We start from the raw sequence: 13,071 nt of genomic DNA, 5'->3' as shown, positions 1-13,071 counted from the left end.
TCTGCCTGCTGCAAGAAAGTTAGTAGCCATCCAGTTGACAGTCGATGGGGGCATGGTGCAGAATTCTACAGCATGTGTAAGTGTACCATAATGTATGTCTGTTTCAGCGTGTCATCCCACTAGTATGGTAATTACATGAGGAGGGGTTTGTTACAGTGTGTCACCCCAGTAGTAAGGAAATTTTATGAGGAAGAGGTTTGTTACAGTGTGTCACCCCAGTAGTAGGTGATTACACACGGAGGAGGTTTGTTACGGTGTGTCACCCCAGTAGTAAGGAGACTACATGAGGAGAGGGTTTTGTTACAGTGTGTCACCCCAGTAGTAAGGTGGGGAGTGTCAATGGGCAGGCCAATGGGTGGAGTCAAGGGGCGGCAAAATTAGCTTTCGCCTAGGGTGGCAAAAATCCTTGTACTAGGCCTGGTCAGGAGCTTAGCCAAGTTAGAACTAGGAAAAAACATCTATGGAACCTGCTCAACAGGGATGCATCTCAGGAGGTCCTACACATTGCCAGGACATTGGCAGACGATGACTAGAGGGTACCCTTTGAATACATAATAGTAGGCAATAAAAGGGCCCAGGACATCAAAGATGGTAGCGGGAGGATGCTGCAGGAGAGATTCATTGATGGCTACATCTGTGAGAACAACATGGTGGCCATAGTGGTAAGAAAGTGGGAGAATGGTAACAGGTCACCACAAATGGATAAGAAGGGTACTGTTTCTGTATTGTGGGGAGGGTGTAATGCAGGGTAGATGGAATTACCCTAGGGGCAGATGGCATTAACCCCTTGTGTTTTTGATGCCAGGGTGTGGTTTATCCTTTACACCCCCCGAAGGAATGCAACTGAATACCGCCAAATTACGGAACAACGGCAGCTTTACTGAGTTAGACAGATGTAACAGTTGATACAGCTTGGCTAGGCCCATGGAGGTGACCAGTGACTTCTGAGATCTTAGGGCTTGCTGGGATTTGTAGTGTACTTGGACAATTTGGATGCAGGCCACGCTGACTTGAGACAGGATGACTTGGACTGACTTGACTATGACAGACTATGACTGACTTCCCCACTGTAGCTTACCAGGCTTTGACTTAACCTATGGGGCAATGGAGTTTAGGATCCGTGGCGTGATAGATTTTATGCCTCTTCTGGACTCCAGACACACTCTTACAGGACTTGACCTTACTGCAACTCAGCTAAGCAGGAATAGCAAAAAGAGACTGAGCTAGCTCCATCCAGGGCTTATATGGGGGAGACTAGGAGGGGTCTCATAGGTCACCCTTAGGCCACATGGTCACTGATACCTCCCTGGGTTACAATCACATGACAACAGGATAATCACATTTCAGGTATAATATATTATATAAATGGAATACAAATGAATAGACAATGGGACAGGTGCAGGGCGGGAGGTAGGGGACACTGTATAGAATCTGCCTGACAGGGCAGCAAGGGTACAGGGATGCAACTCCTGTACTGGGTCACCACAGTATGTTGAACTTATTTTTTAATCCTAACTCATACTGGTGAATAATCTGTAATGATATGTGCATTGGCGGTATCTTAGTAGGATTTGCTTACCTTATCTGTTTGGTTCTTATGTCCCTGTCCCATAAGAAAATAAATGATACATTTTTGTTGGCTTGGATTAGGATGGCATTTCTACGGTTGATGTAGGGGCAGTGTGTCTGACAGGACATGACTAATTCTCTTCATTCATGTAAATATGTTCTAATTTTATCAGAGATGCCAGCGCAGATGATGATGAGCTGCCAGCAGTCTTCTGTATGTAGGCATTATAAATGGCTGAGCGGATAATGCTTCCCTGAGTCATTCTGTGCTTTACAGAAGCTTTATCTCCAATTTCTGGTAATGGTTGGATTGTAAATATTGACGAGCCAGCCGGGATGGAATGGACGACTGTCTGAAGCCGAATGGCGGGTGTAAATTGTATTAATACTTCAAGGAGATCTCTAGTTTCTGGAAGTTTATCATTTGTAAAGCTCCACATGAACATAATAACCGCACAATATAACATCATTATTATGCAAATGAAAGTGCATAATGCAGGTTTGTGTGGATGTATAAATACTGGGAGTGATGAGGAAAACAATGAGCAATGTTAATATTTAGATGCTTTAATGGTTTCTCTGACTCATTCCTGTATATTTTAAATAGGAATAAGACTGCAAGATGAATCATCTCCTGCAGTGGGTACGGTATAAAGATTTCTATTAAAATGATGATTTTTACAATACAAATGAGATCGTATTAGTAAAGAGAGGTGTGTATGAGGTGCCAAGTGGGTTGTGAAGGTTAACTCTTGCAGGCTGTTAATGTTGGTGGAATAGGCTTAGTGGTGACCTCCTAAAGAGATGGGATATCAATAACGTGACAGACACAGTCTTTACAGTAAAATTCAGATAGGCTTTACTCAAAAGGCATTGAAAGATTGGTGGTAATGGTAACATATATACAGGTGCACAGACCTTGCAAGCTGGTGGTCCTTCATCCCCGGAACCAGTCTCTACACTTGCAGGCTTCAGGGTACAGTACTTTGTAGTCAAGCAGTGTAGCAGTGCTATTTACACTGATGTCACTGTCTTCTGGCCTAGATGTCTCTTCTATGAAGTCATTGGTCACTACCACTGTCACTGTTGGGAATCACATGTCACACTCACTCCATGGCCCAATCCGCAGTCTCATAGTCACAAGCAAAACTAGAAGTTTTTTTTGTGCTAAAAGAAGAAACTGGCTTGGTCAGAAGGGGCTCAGTGCAAAATTTTCGATTTTTGGTTAAAAAGAGGAGGATGCATCAATCCTTTCACTGCCAGGATACTTTGCACAAACACACACAAAAGTCATACTGTACCCCAATACATGCCTATTTTCCGAAAGTTTAGACCAAAACAGGTAAACACATTTTTGTGGCCCTTAAGGACACAAAGTCCCTTTTTGACCCTGAGGACACAACTGATTTTCATTTCTAATTCTTCTTCATCCACAGACCCATATAAGGCCTTGTTTTTTGCACAACCAATTTTACTTTGACACTTTTTTTTGGTGGCCCAGTACAGGAGTTGCACCCCTGTATCCTTGCTGTCCTGTCAGGCAAACTCCATTCAGTGACCCCTGGGCCCCCCCTGTAGCTTTGTTCCATGTTAAACACCTATGTTACATAATGTAAAGTGTAAAAATCATCATACACCTTTAAGTAATGTTGCTATGCATTGTAACCAAGGAAGGTACCAGTGACCATGTGACCTACAGGATAGCCCAGGATCCAGCGGCCTACCTTCGGGTGGTGAAGCTGTTAAACCACGCCCTGGCATCATGAACACAAGGGATAAATGCCATCTGCCCCTAGGGTAATTCCATCTGCCCTCATCACACCCTCACCACATTTCATTTTACTATAAAATGCATAGCACATCTAAAAAAAATTATTTGTGCGGGAGGTTAAAAAGATAAATGCAGTTTTGCTACTTTAGAGGTGTTTCATTTTTACAAGTTACAGTTTACAGTAAAACTGAAGCATTCTGTAAATTTTTTTGGGTCAATACGATTAAAACAATACCCATCGTTACATGTTTTTCTATTGTTGTATTACTCAATTGCCCTATTCTAACCCCCCTATAACCTAATTTTTTCATATACACTGCTGCATGTGGACTCAATTTTTGTATGTGATCTGTAGTTTTTATCAGTACCACCCCTATCACTTTTTCTTTTTTTTTCCTGGAATGTGATGTGACCAAACATCTGCAATTTTGTGCTTTGGTGTTTATGCTTTTCACCATATGGGATCAGTAACATTATATTTTAATAGTTCAGACATTTCTGCACATGGCAATACCAAATATGTTTATTTTATTTGTTATTTTTTTGCTTTTTTTTATTTGTAACTTTTTTTGTTGTATTTCATTTTTATTGGGGGAGGGGTTTATTCACATTTTTTTTTTTTTTAAGTCTCTGTAAGGAACAATAAATAGTAATCTTTAGATTGCTATTATGGTTCAGTGCTATTTATAGGCATTGCACTGATCAGTAATATCAGTGATAAAAGAGAGACAATAGAAAAAGATCGGTACGTCCTTCATCCTCCTAAAGGGAGTCTGTCAGCTCTATATCATGCTCATTGCTGCAAACATGGGCAGATAGCTGATAGGGAGATACAATAAATAATATCTTTCTCTTAGCTTATGGCTGTTAGCAAAGTTATTAGGGCAGTTAATTGATACAATCAATAAAAATTGATAACAATTTCCATTATTTATTCCTCGGTTGGTAGGGGGCATGGGCTAGCAATCAAGAGTATACATCCTATAAGTGCCTCTCTCCCTACCACTTATCCTCTCAGTGTGCCCTTATATCTTTCTCCACCCTCCAGTGCCTCTGGATGCCTTTTTGAAAGCACTGCTGGCCAGGGACATTTGCATCCTATTTCCAGCACCAAGATCGCAGCCTAGAGTGCAGTCTGGAAAGCAGCGCCATCATTGAGCACCACCTTTTTGTCTTTTGGAAAGAAATTACCAGTGTTTTACTATGCCTGGATAACCCCTTTAAGGTGCTGTCCTCCCTCTTCTTACTCTGTTAATTCTTCACGGTGTGGTCCCCACTTCTCTTTTGTCCTCCTGTTAACTCTTACCTGGTTCCCTAATCCCATTCTTCTTTAAAATCTGATTAAGGAAAAAAATTATTGGCCAACTAATCAATCATGAAAATAATCGTTAGTTGCAGCCCTAAAAGTGCTGAGCTGCAGCATGCACATCTCCTCTCTCTCCCACTCCTCCCTGCCCTGCATTATTGATTTACAGGGTTCAGTGCTTGAAGCCAAACCCTGTACATCAGTCATACAGAACAGGGATGGGCTGGGGAAGGAGGAGATGTGCATGCTGAAGATCAGCACAGTGTGTATAGCAGAAAAACATGATTTTATAAGCACTTTTATAAATTGCAAGCAGCCATGAGCTATAGACAAGTATTTGTTTTAACTTTCTATCAGCTATCTGCCCATGTTTGCTGTTCTGAGAATAATATAGAAAGGGGTGGTCTATCCCATATCTAAGAGTCATGAAAATCACAGAAACATGTGTTACGTTTTTATTGGTTGGGGTCTTTGTGCCAAGACTCCCACCGAGCTGAAGAATAAGCAAAGATAAGTGTGCGGTAGTGCTCTTTACTCCCTAGCTCTAGTGATATTTGTCTCTTTGCTCTATTATAAGTCTTTGTACTAGCAAGACCCAGATGGATCAAAGCATGTGAGATGTATCTTATTTAAATGACAGGTACACTTTAAAGTGTAGCTCCCACCAAGTAATATATAATCTAATATGTCCCTACCTATTAGTAATCTAGCCCTAACCCCCTACCTGGCTTTAAAAAACTTTTAAATCGCTTTAATAGAGCAGATTTAATGCTTCTTAATCTGCTCTATAAAGCAGGGCAGGAAGCAGCGCTTCCCAGCAGGCACGACGTCACTGATGCCTTGCTGGGCGCTTGCTTCCGCCCTCAAATCGTCTATGCAGCACTCCTTTCGGGAGCGCGCATAGATGATCTGCCAATAGCACTGCAGATCAGACTTACCCATCCGGAAGATCAGCGCAGCAATCAGTGCTCGCGCTGCCTCCGGACAGGTTAACGGGGGCGGGCGGGGCCGCGCGCGAGGCCAGTGGAGCTGGCCAATGCGCGCAGCCCCAGCTATCAGCGTGCTCGCTCTTGCCTGTTTGATTGACAGGCGGGAGCGAGCACGGCAGTACCTGAATTTCGACTCCTTGCCAGGCTGAAATGAGTCGAAATTCAGTGGTGACGTCACTGCTGAATGCATTCGGCCACTAGGAGGGTGACCCCTATCGGCCGAATTTAAAAGTGATTTTAAACTTGTTTAAAATCACTTTTTTTAATTAAAGTATATTAGAGATATGTTGTAGTACTTAAGTACTACAACATATCAATTTTCTTTACTTCATGACAGTGCCCATTTAAGGCATTAAACCCTGATGACAAAGCTGTAAGTGGAGAGGAAGAGGAGCCTCCTGGAGGAGTTGTATAGAAGAAGAAATAGAAAAGGCCCAGGAAAGGCGCCTTGTGCGTTACCCGAATTAAACAAAGATATGCCCCACATAAAGTGGGGACAGACATGGAGTCTATAAAATGGCTGCTCACCTGGAGCGTATATTAATTACGCATTTAACCTCAAGCAGAGGTATAACGGAAGGGGGATCCCGTACAAGCCACAGGTCTCAGGATGGAAGGGATGGATATTATATAGTCAGACTAGGTGCAGCAGGGAGAAAATGCCCTTCCAAGAGGCGCACAGGTATCCATGGAAAGATCACAACCAGGTCATGAAAGTGGAATAAAGCTTCAAGTTTATTGGAATAACAATGACGCATTTCAGGGTGTACAAACCCCTTCTTCAAATTAAGCAGATTCATAAAATAACATGCACATCTTGGCTTTATATATGCACACTGATAAAAAAAACAAGATGGTAGCCAGATCAAAGGTCAAAGTGACACATTCTAATAAAACAACGTAAATACTCAAAGAAGATCAGATTTCACATTGGTAAACAGCTACCTAGCTATAATATAACTATAGACATTAAAAGGAACTCAGAAATAATCATTGTACTATATATAATATAATATATTGGAAAAAACATGTTTGAGTTCGTTTGAGTTTGTCCGGTTGAGGACCAGGATGAGGCTTGATCGGCATCTTGAAGTTGCCGTGCGCACCATGGCTGGTAAACAAAAGACAACGTGCCACAGCTTATGAAATTGATAGAGCAGGGTGGCGTGTTGGTTGCGAGAGATGCGTTGCTAAGGAGCGCGTCCCTGCAACAGAGGTAATGCAGAGTGAGCGCACTGTTCGTCGTGGCTCTTTAGTGAACAATAATATGCCGCCATTCTGATGTAAACAGAGCGGGCCGGCGCGCAGGTTGCTCAGGACGCGTCGCTAAGTAGCGTGTCCCAGCAAAGACTCAGCAAAGACTGTATAGCGGATCGCATTAGCCGCCTGTCCTGAGGAAATATTAGGTGGTGGAAAGGGTTGATGTTTTGCTGATTGGAATGCTCTAGGACAAATTGAAACATAAGAGATAGATAATAGAGATAAGATAATGTAGCAGTACTATATATATACACACACACATTCTACAACTTTATAGGTCCCATGAGTCTAGATTAATACTAATAATATATAAACCGCATAAATGGGTAAATAAATATATAGATTAAAAAAATTTATAGATAAGGAACTATATCAGTATTTATGAATAAATGAGGGGGATTAAAAATTGTCACATGGATATAGATAAAAGGATGTACATGATAATCCTTCAAATGAATCCTTCTACAAAGAAAAAAGATATATATATATATATATATATATATATATATATATATTTATATACACATATAAATATATACACATATAAAAATATACAGTATATACACATGACTAGAGATGAGCGAACTTACAGTAAATTCGATTCGTCACGAACTTCTCGGCTCGGCAGTTGATGGCTTATCCGGCATAAATTAGTTCAGCTTTTAGGTGCTCCCGTGGGCTGGAAAAGGTGGATACAGTCCTAGGAGACTCTTTCCTATGACTGTATCGACCTTTTCCAGCCCAACGGAGCACCTGAAAGCTGAACTCAGTTATGCAGGATAAGCCATCAACTGCCGAGCCGAGAAGTTCATGACCAATCGAATTTACTGTAAGTTCGCTCATCTCTACACATGACCATATAAACATATATGGGAGAAGACAATCCATTTGCATAAATATATATATATATATATATATATATATATATATATATGCAAATTAGCTCACCACACTCCCTTCACAGGTAGTGTGTCCTGCAAAACAGCTCAGGCTCCAGTTTAGAAGTCTCAGAACTGATTGGGATTTATGCCAAGCCAGAACTCTCCCCAGGAGAGAAGACCCATCTGCATTCTTTTTTTTTAATTTTTTTATCTAAGAGCCGAGGAACGTGCTCTCGAATCACCCAGAGTGCAAGAAAAAGTGCAAACGTGTTACACTAAAAAAAACGTGCAGAGAGGATGCGGTCTATCGCAAGCCCTTCTCCGATAGGAGAGAGGCCCCCCAACAAACCTTACCCTTCACCTCCAGACCAAAAGGTACCTGCGATGTTCCAGGTTCGATGTCCCTTTTCGCTGAAGCTACTAAGGGACCACAAATGCTCCTGGCATCCCCCTTGGCGTTAGCCAAGGTATCTGCCCGCAGAGCCGATAACGGTAGGTACCCTGCCACAGCAGGAGTACCCAGGGTATTTGCAGGGAGGTGCAGAACCTAATGGCCACACACACCTCCCCTAGACCACCAGGAGGGACACCCAGAAGGGCTACCGCATTCTGACAAATCCTGTGGACACACAACAAACAAAAAGTGACACAGTGTGACAAAAAGAAATAAATAAGTGAATGTGTGCAGATATACTGCCCGGATCTATAAAAATGTCTCTGATCCTTGCCAGAAGGCCGGGAATCAAGAGGTGAGTGCCACAAAGGTGCGGAGATCATGGTGCCCGTGCTTCAACTCAGTGAGTCTATCCTCCCAGTGAGTTTCGGCACCTCGGGGTCACCACTCCCCGAGGCACTAAAGTACCTCGGCTCTAGACCCTCTCAGCCTCATGGCGAGACCTGGAGGAAACAGGTCACATCGGGGCAGCCGACGAGCTGATTCCTCAGAACCAGCCCCGGTATACCTGCTCCCTACCATGCAGCACCCATCCCCACCAGCTCCACACTGGTGTCGCCTGCCACCAGCATGAAATTAATAAGAACAGATACTACACTTGATCTTAGCCAAAAGGCCGAGAAGCACCTAATCACAGGCCTCTCACCTCAGCCAAGCCAGATAACCCTGCTCTGCACTGACGAGGGGCAAGCACCCCAAAACAGCTGTCTGCAGATGGGTCCTCTCTCCATCTGGAGAGAGTTCTGGCTTGGCATAAATCCCAATCAGTTCTGAGACTTCTTAACTGGAGCCTGGGCTGTTTTGCAGGACACAATACCTGTGAAGGTGGTGTGGTGAGCTAATTTGCATATTTTTTTTACCCAGGAGCCCGCGGAGTGCTATATGGCCTATTTAAATCTCCGTCCTACAACAGAAGTGGTGTCCTCTCCCTGATGAAAATACTGACCCTGTATGTATATATATATATATATATATATATATATATATATATATATATATATATTAGGTAACTGTTTACCAATGTGAAATCTTATCTTCTTTGAGCATTCACATTGTTTTATTAGAATGTGTCACTTTGACCTTTGATCTGGCTACCATCTTGTTTTTTTTATCAGTGTGCATATATAAAGCCAAGATGTGTATGTTATTTTAGGAATCTGCCCAATCTGAAGAAGGGGTTTGTTCACCCTGAACGTGTCATTGTTATTCCAATAAACTTGAAGTTTTATTCCACTTTCATGACCTGGTTGTGATCTTTCCATGGATACCTGGGCGCCTCTTTTAAGGTCATTTTCTCCTTGCTGCACCTAGTCCTGGAGTTGACTCCTTAAGATGAAGACAAATTCAACAGGTTTACAATGCTAAAACAGATCATTTACGTATTAGATTTGAGACTTGTCCCACAGACTTTTTGAGTTTAGTAAGTTTACCTTCAGATGAGTACCTTTAAAGGATGTGCTATATTTTTATTCGAAAAATGCTTAACTAAACAAGAGTTCAGATGCCGAGGGAACGTTACCTACGGAGGTAAAGTTAGCAGAGCAGTATGGCTCACATTAGATTTCCCATTTGGGTGGAATCAACAGACTGACACTTTATTGTGAATGGGGTCAGGATGACTGTTCTCTGAAGTCTGGTGGGCTGGTGGCTACTGAAATAAGCTGACCATACACATTAGATATAGGCTGGTCCCCTCCAGCCAAAGGAGAACTAAAAAACAAGAGAGCCTTAGTGAATCTCTCTGGGCATTCCCAGATCCTTCTAGACAGTGCCGTATTACATTCAAAAATTCCACCTGTTCCTTCTGGAATCAAACTTTGTCTTTACTTAACAAGTTCTTGAACTCTGAGATAAGCATTAATAAATGTCTAGGCTTTTGGACTGAGGAGGGAATTAACACCTAAAAGATGTTATGGATTTCTGGAGAAAAAGGAGATAAGTAGAATGAGATGAGAATTTATTTGTTATCTGATCGGATGGTAAAGCAGCGGAATTATCAGTGGATCATATTTCTCCATATGTTTCCTCACTTTTACACCAGGAGAATGACAATGAGCCCTACATAATCCACACGAAGAAGATAAAAATTCCTTTTTGTATAGTACAGAAGGATGTTTACAAAATAAATGTACAAATAAATAAACATAGAAATAAGTAATATTTATTACATGCAAATTTGTACCAATGGACTCTTAAAATAATTGGGAGACTCCATTTATTACAAAAATGGCTATAAAAAGGAGAATTTAACCCCTTAAGGATACAGCCAGATTTATTTTTTGCATTTTTATTTTTCCACCTTGTCTTTTAAGAGTCATAACTGTTTTATTTTTCCATCCACCGACCCATATGAGGGCTTGTTTTTTTGCGTAAACCAATTCTACTTTGTATTGATCTTTCATTTTAACACAAAACGGAAGGTGCAATGAAAAAAATATATATTATTTGTGGGGGGAAGTTGAAAAGAAAATAAAATTTTTCAACTTTTGGGGGCTTTATTTTTACACAGTGTACTTTACGGTAAAACTGACTGGGATGTGATACAGTGGGGCAAAAAGGTATTTAGTCAGCCACCAATTGTGCAAGTTCTCCCACTTGATGAGAGAGGCCTGTAATTTTCATCATAGATATACCTCAACTATGAGAGACATGAGAGAAAAAATCCATAAAATCACATTGTCTGTTTTTTTAAAGAATTTATTTGCAAATTATGGTGGAAAATAAGCATTTGGTCAATAACAAAAGTTTATCTCAATACTTTGTTATATACCCTTTGTTGACAATTACAGAGGTCAAATGTTTTCTATAAGTCTTCACAAGGTTTTCACACACTGTTGCTGGTATTTTGGCCCATTCCTCCATGCAGATCTCTTCTAGAGCAGTGATGTTTTGGGGCTGTTGCTGGGCAACACTGACTTTCTATGGGGTTGAGATCTAGAGACTGGCTAGGCCACTCCAGGACCTTGAAATGCTTCTTAGGAAGCCACTCCATTGTTGGCCAGCTGACAGCTGGGAGAAGCATGCAACTGTACACTTTACTTCCTGGCTCGGTGCTCAATCTGACTGATTGCATGTTAGTCTATGGAGCCAATCTTCTGGAATAAATTGGATTGAGTACCAAGCTGGGGAGTGAAGTGCACAGCGACACCTTTCACCTTCCTATGGCTGGTGGAGGGGGTCTCAGCACTGAGACCCTAACAGTTCTAAACTTTTGACATGTCTGTGCATACCGTATATACTTGAGTATAAGCCGACCCGAATATAAGTCGAGGCCCCAAATTTCACCCGGAAAACCTGGGAAAACATATTGACTTGAGTATAAGTCTAGGGTGGGAAATACATCACCCCCCCTCCCCTATCATCCAGACCCCCCCCTGTTATCACACCCTGTCAATATCCCCCTGTCATCATCCAAACCCCCCGTCATCATCACCCCCTGTCAATATCCCCCATCATCATCCAGATCCCCCTCCGTCATCATACAGACCCCCCGTCATCATAAAGACCCCCCTCCGTCATCATACAGACGCCCCCCTCCATCATCATACAGACTTCCCCATCATCATACAGACCCCCCCATCATCATACAGACCCCCCTCCGTCATTATACAGACACCCCCCCCCCCCTCCGTCACTAAGCAGTGGTTCTAGCAGATTCAGGATGTCCATATAATACATAGACAGCGATTTATTTTAATGGCTGCCATGTTATACTACATGTAAATCAGCTATTTGCCAGGAGTTTTGGTAGCTGGACCTGTGGTAAACAGCTGATGGCTTTGTTTGCTCCCATATTGAAGGGGCTGTGGTTTTGGTTGGGGAAAATGCAGAAATGAGATTTTGCGGAGAATGTCCTGCTTTAGAACTAATTCACGACGTTTCAATTTGAACCAGATGGTGTTTGTCACTTTGATGTTAATTTCCATCTGTTTATAAACAACTTGGAGTTTAGCATATTGTGGAGCATGTGTCCTGCTTTCAAGCTCCTCTGCCACATTCAACACTAGAGAAACCTGAAATGTGAGTCACGTTGGAAGCACAAGTTGTTCCGTGGCCATTAGGTATTGTGTTATCATTTGTTTGCTACAGAAATATAGCTCTGATCAAGCTATCTGGAATGTGCATCTGTCTATCTGTGCTCAGCATTGCACTGGATAAACATTACGTCTAACCTACAAAAATAAGAGATTGCATTTCCTAGTTGTTTGTCATATTAAAATGAATAATCCGAGCAAAGGGAGCGATACTATTACCAAATATCACATTAAAAAGGAATCTCTGTGTTCAGGCACTACACTAAATAACCTGTTATGTAAATATTGAAGCTTAGGAGAAGGTTTTTTTGGATTGGCCTTAGTTTCACCTGCTTATCATGTGAGCTTGCTAAAGGCTAAGAAGATGGCTGAAATGTAGAGATAAGTAGGTTTATTCCAAACAATGCATTTTGGGATCATACTGAGTTTTTTGGCCAACATTAAAATCCTGAAATTTGTTCCCTTGAATTAGGGATAAAAGAAACCTACGTATTTCGAAGACTCTATGATAGGCAGAGCTTGTTTAGCTTCCTCTTGCACATGGCATATTTTGATTGTTGACATACACCATCTGCAAAGAGTTTGTATGTTCACCCTGAGTTTATGTGGGTTTCCTCCATGTTATCTGGTTTTCTCCTACGCTCCAAACTTACTAAAAGTGTCCTGTGTTATTTGCATTGACAGGATTCTGTAAAAAAAAAAAAAAAGCAAACATATTATTGTAATGCTGGCAATTGGCACTCACTAACTCATGGTTCGTCTTGTCACTTACCAACACTGTATCTCTTCCCCCGCCGCCAGGTCCAG

General features: G+C 41.8%; 1 pseudogene; it reads right to left on the bottom strand.

The window, feature by feature from the left end:
* Positions 1-8,767: 8,767 nt before the first annotated feature.
* On the bottom strand, positions 8,768-8,858 carry LOC130344339 (U2 spliceosomal RNA; annotated as a pseudogene).
* Between the last annotated feature and the right edge of the window lie 4,213 nt (positions 8,859-13,071).

This window comes from Hyla sarda, chromosome 1 (genome assembly GCF_029499605.1).
Source record: "Hyla sarda isolate aHylSar1 chromosome 1, aHylSar1.hap1, whole genome shotgun sequence".
Lineage (NCBI taxonomy): Eukaryota > Metazoa > Chordata > Amphibia > Anura > Hylidae > Hyla > Hyla sarda.
Note: the sequence above shows the minus strand (reverse complement) of the source record. Positions and strands in the feature narration are given on the sequence as shown.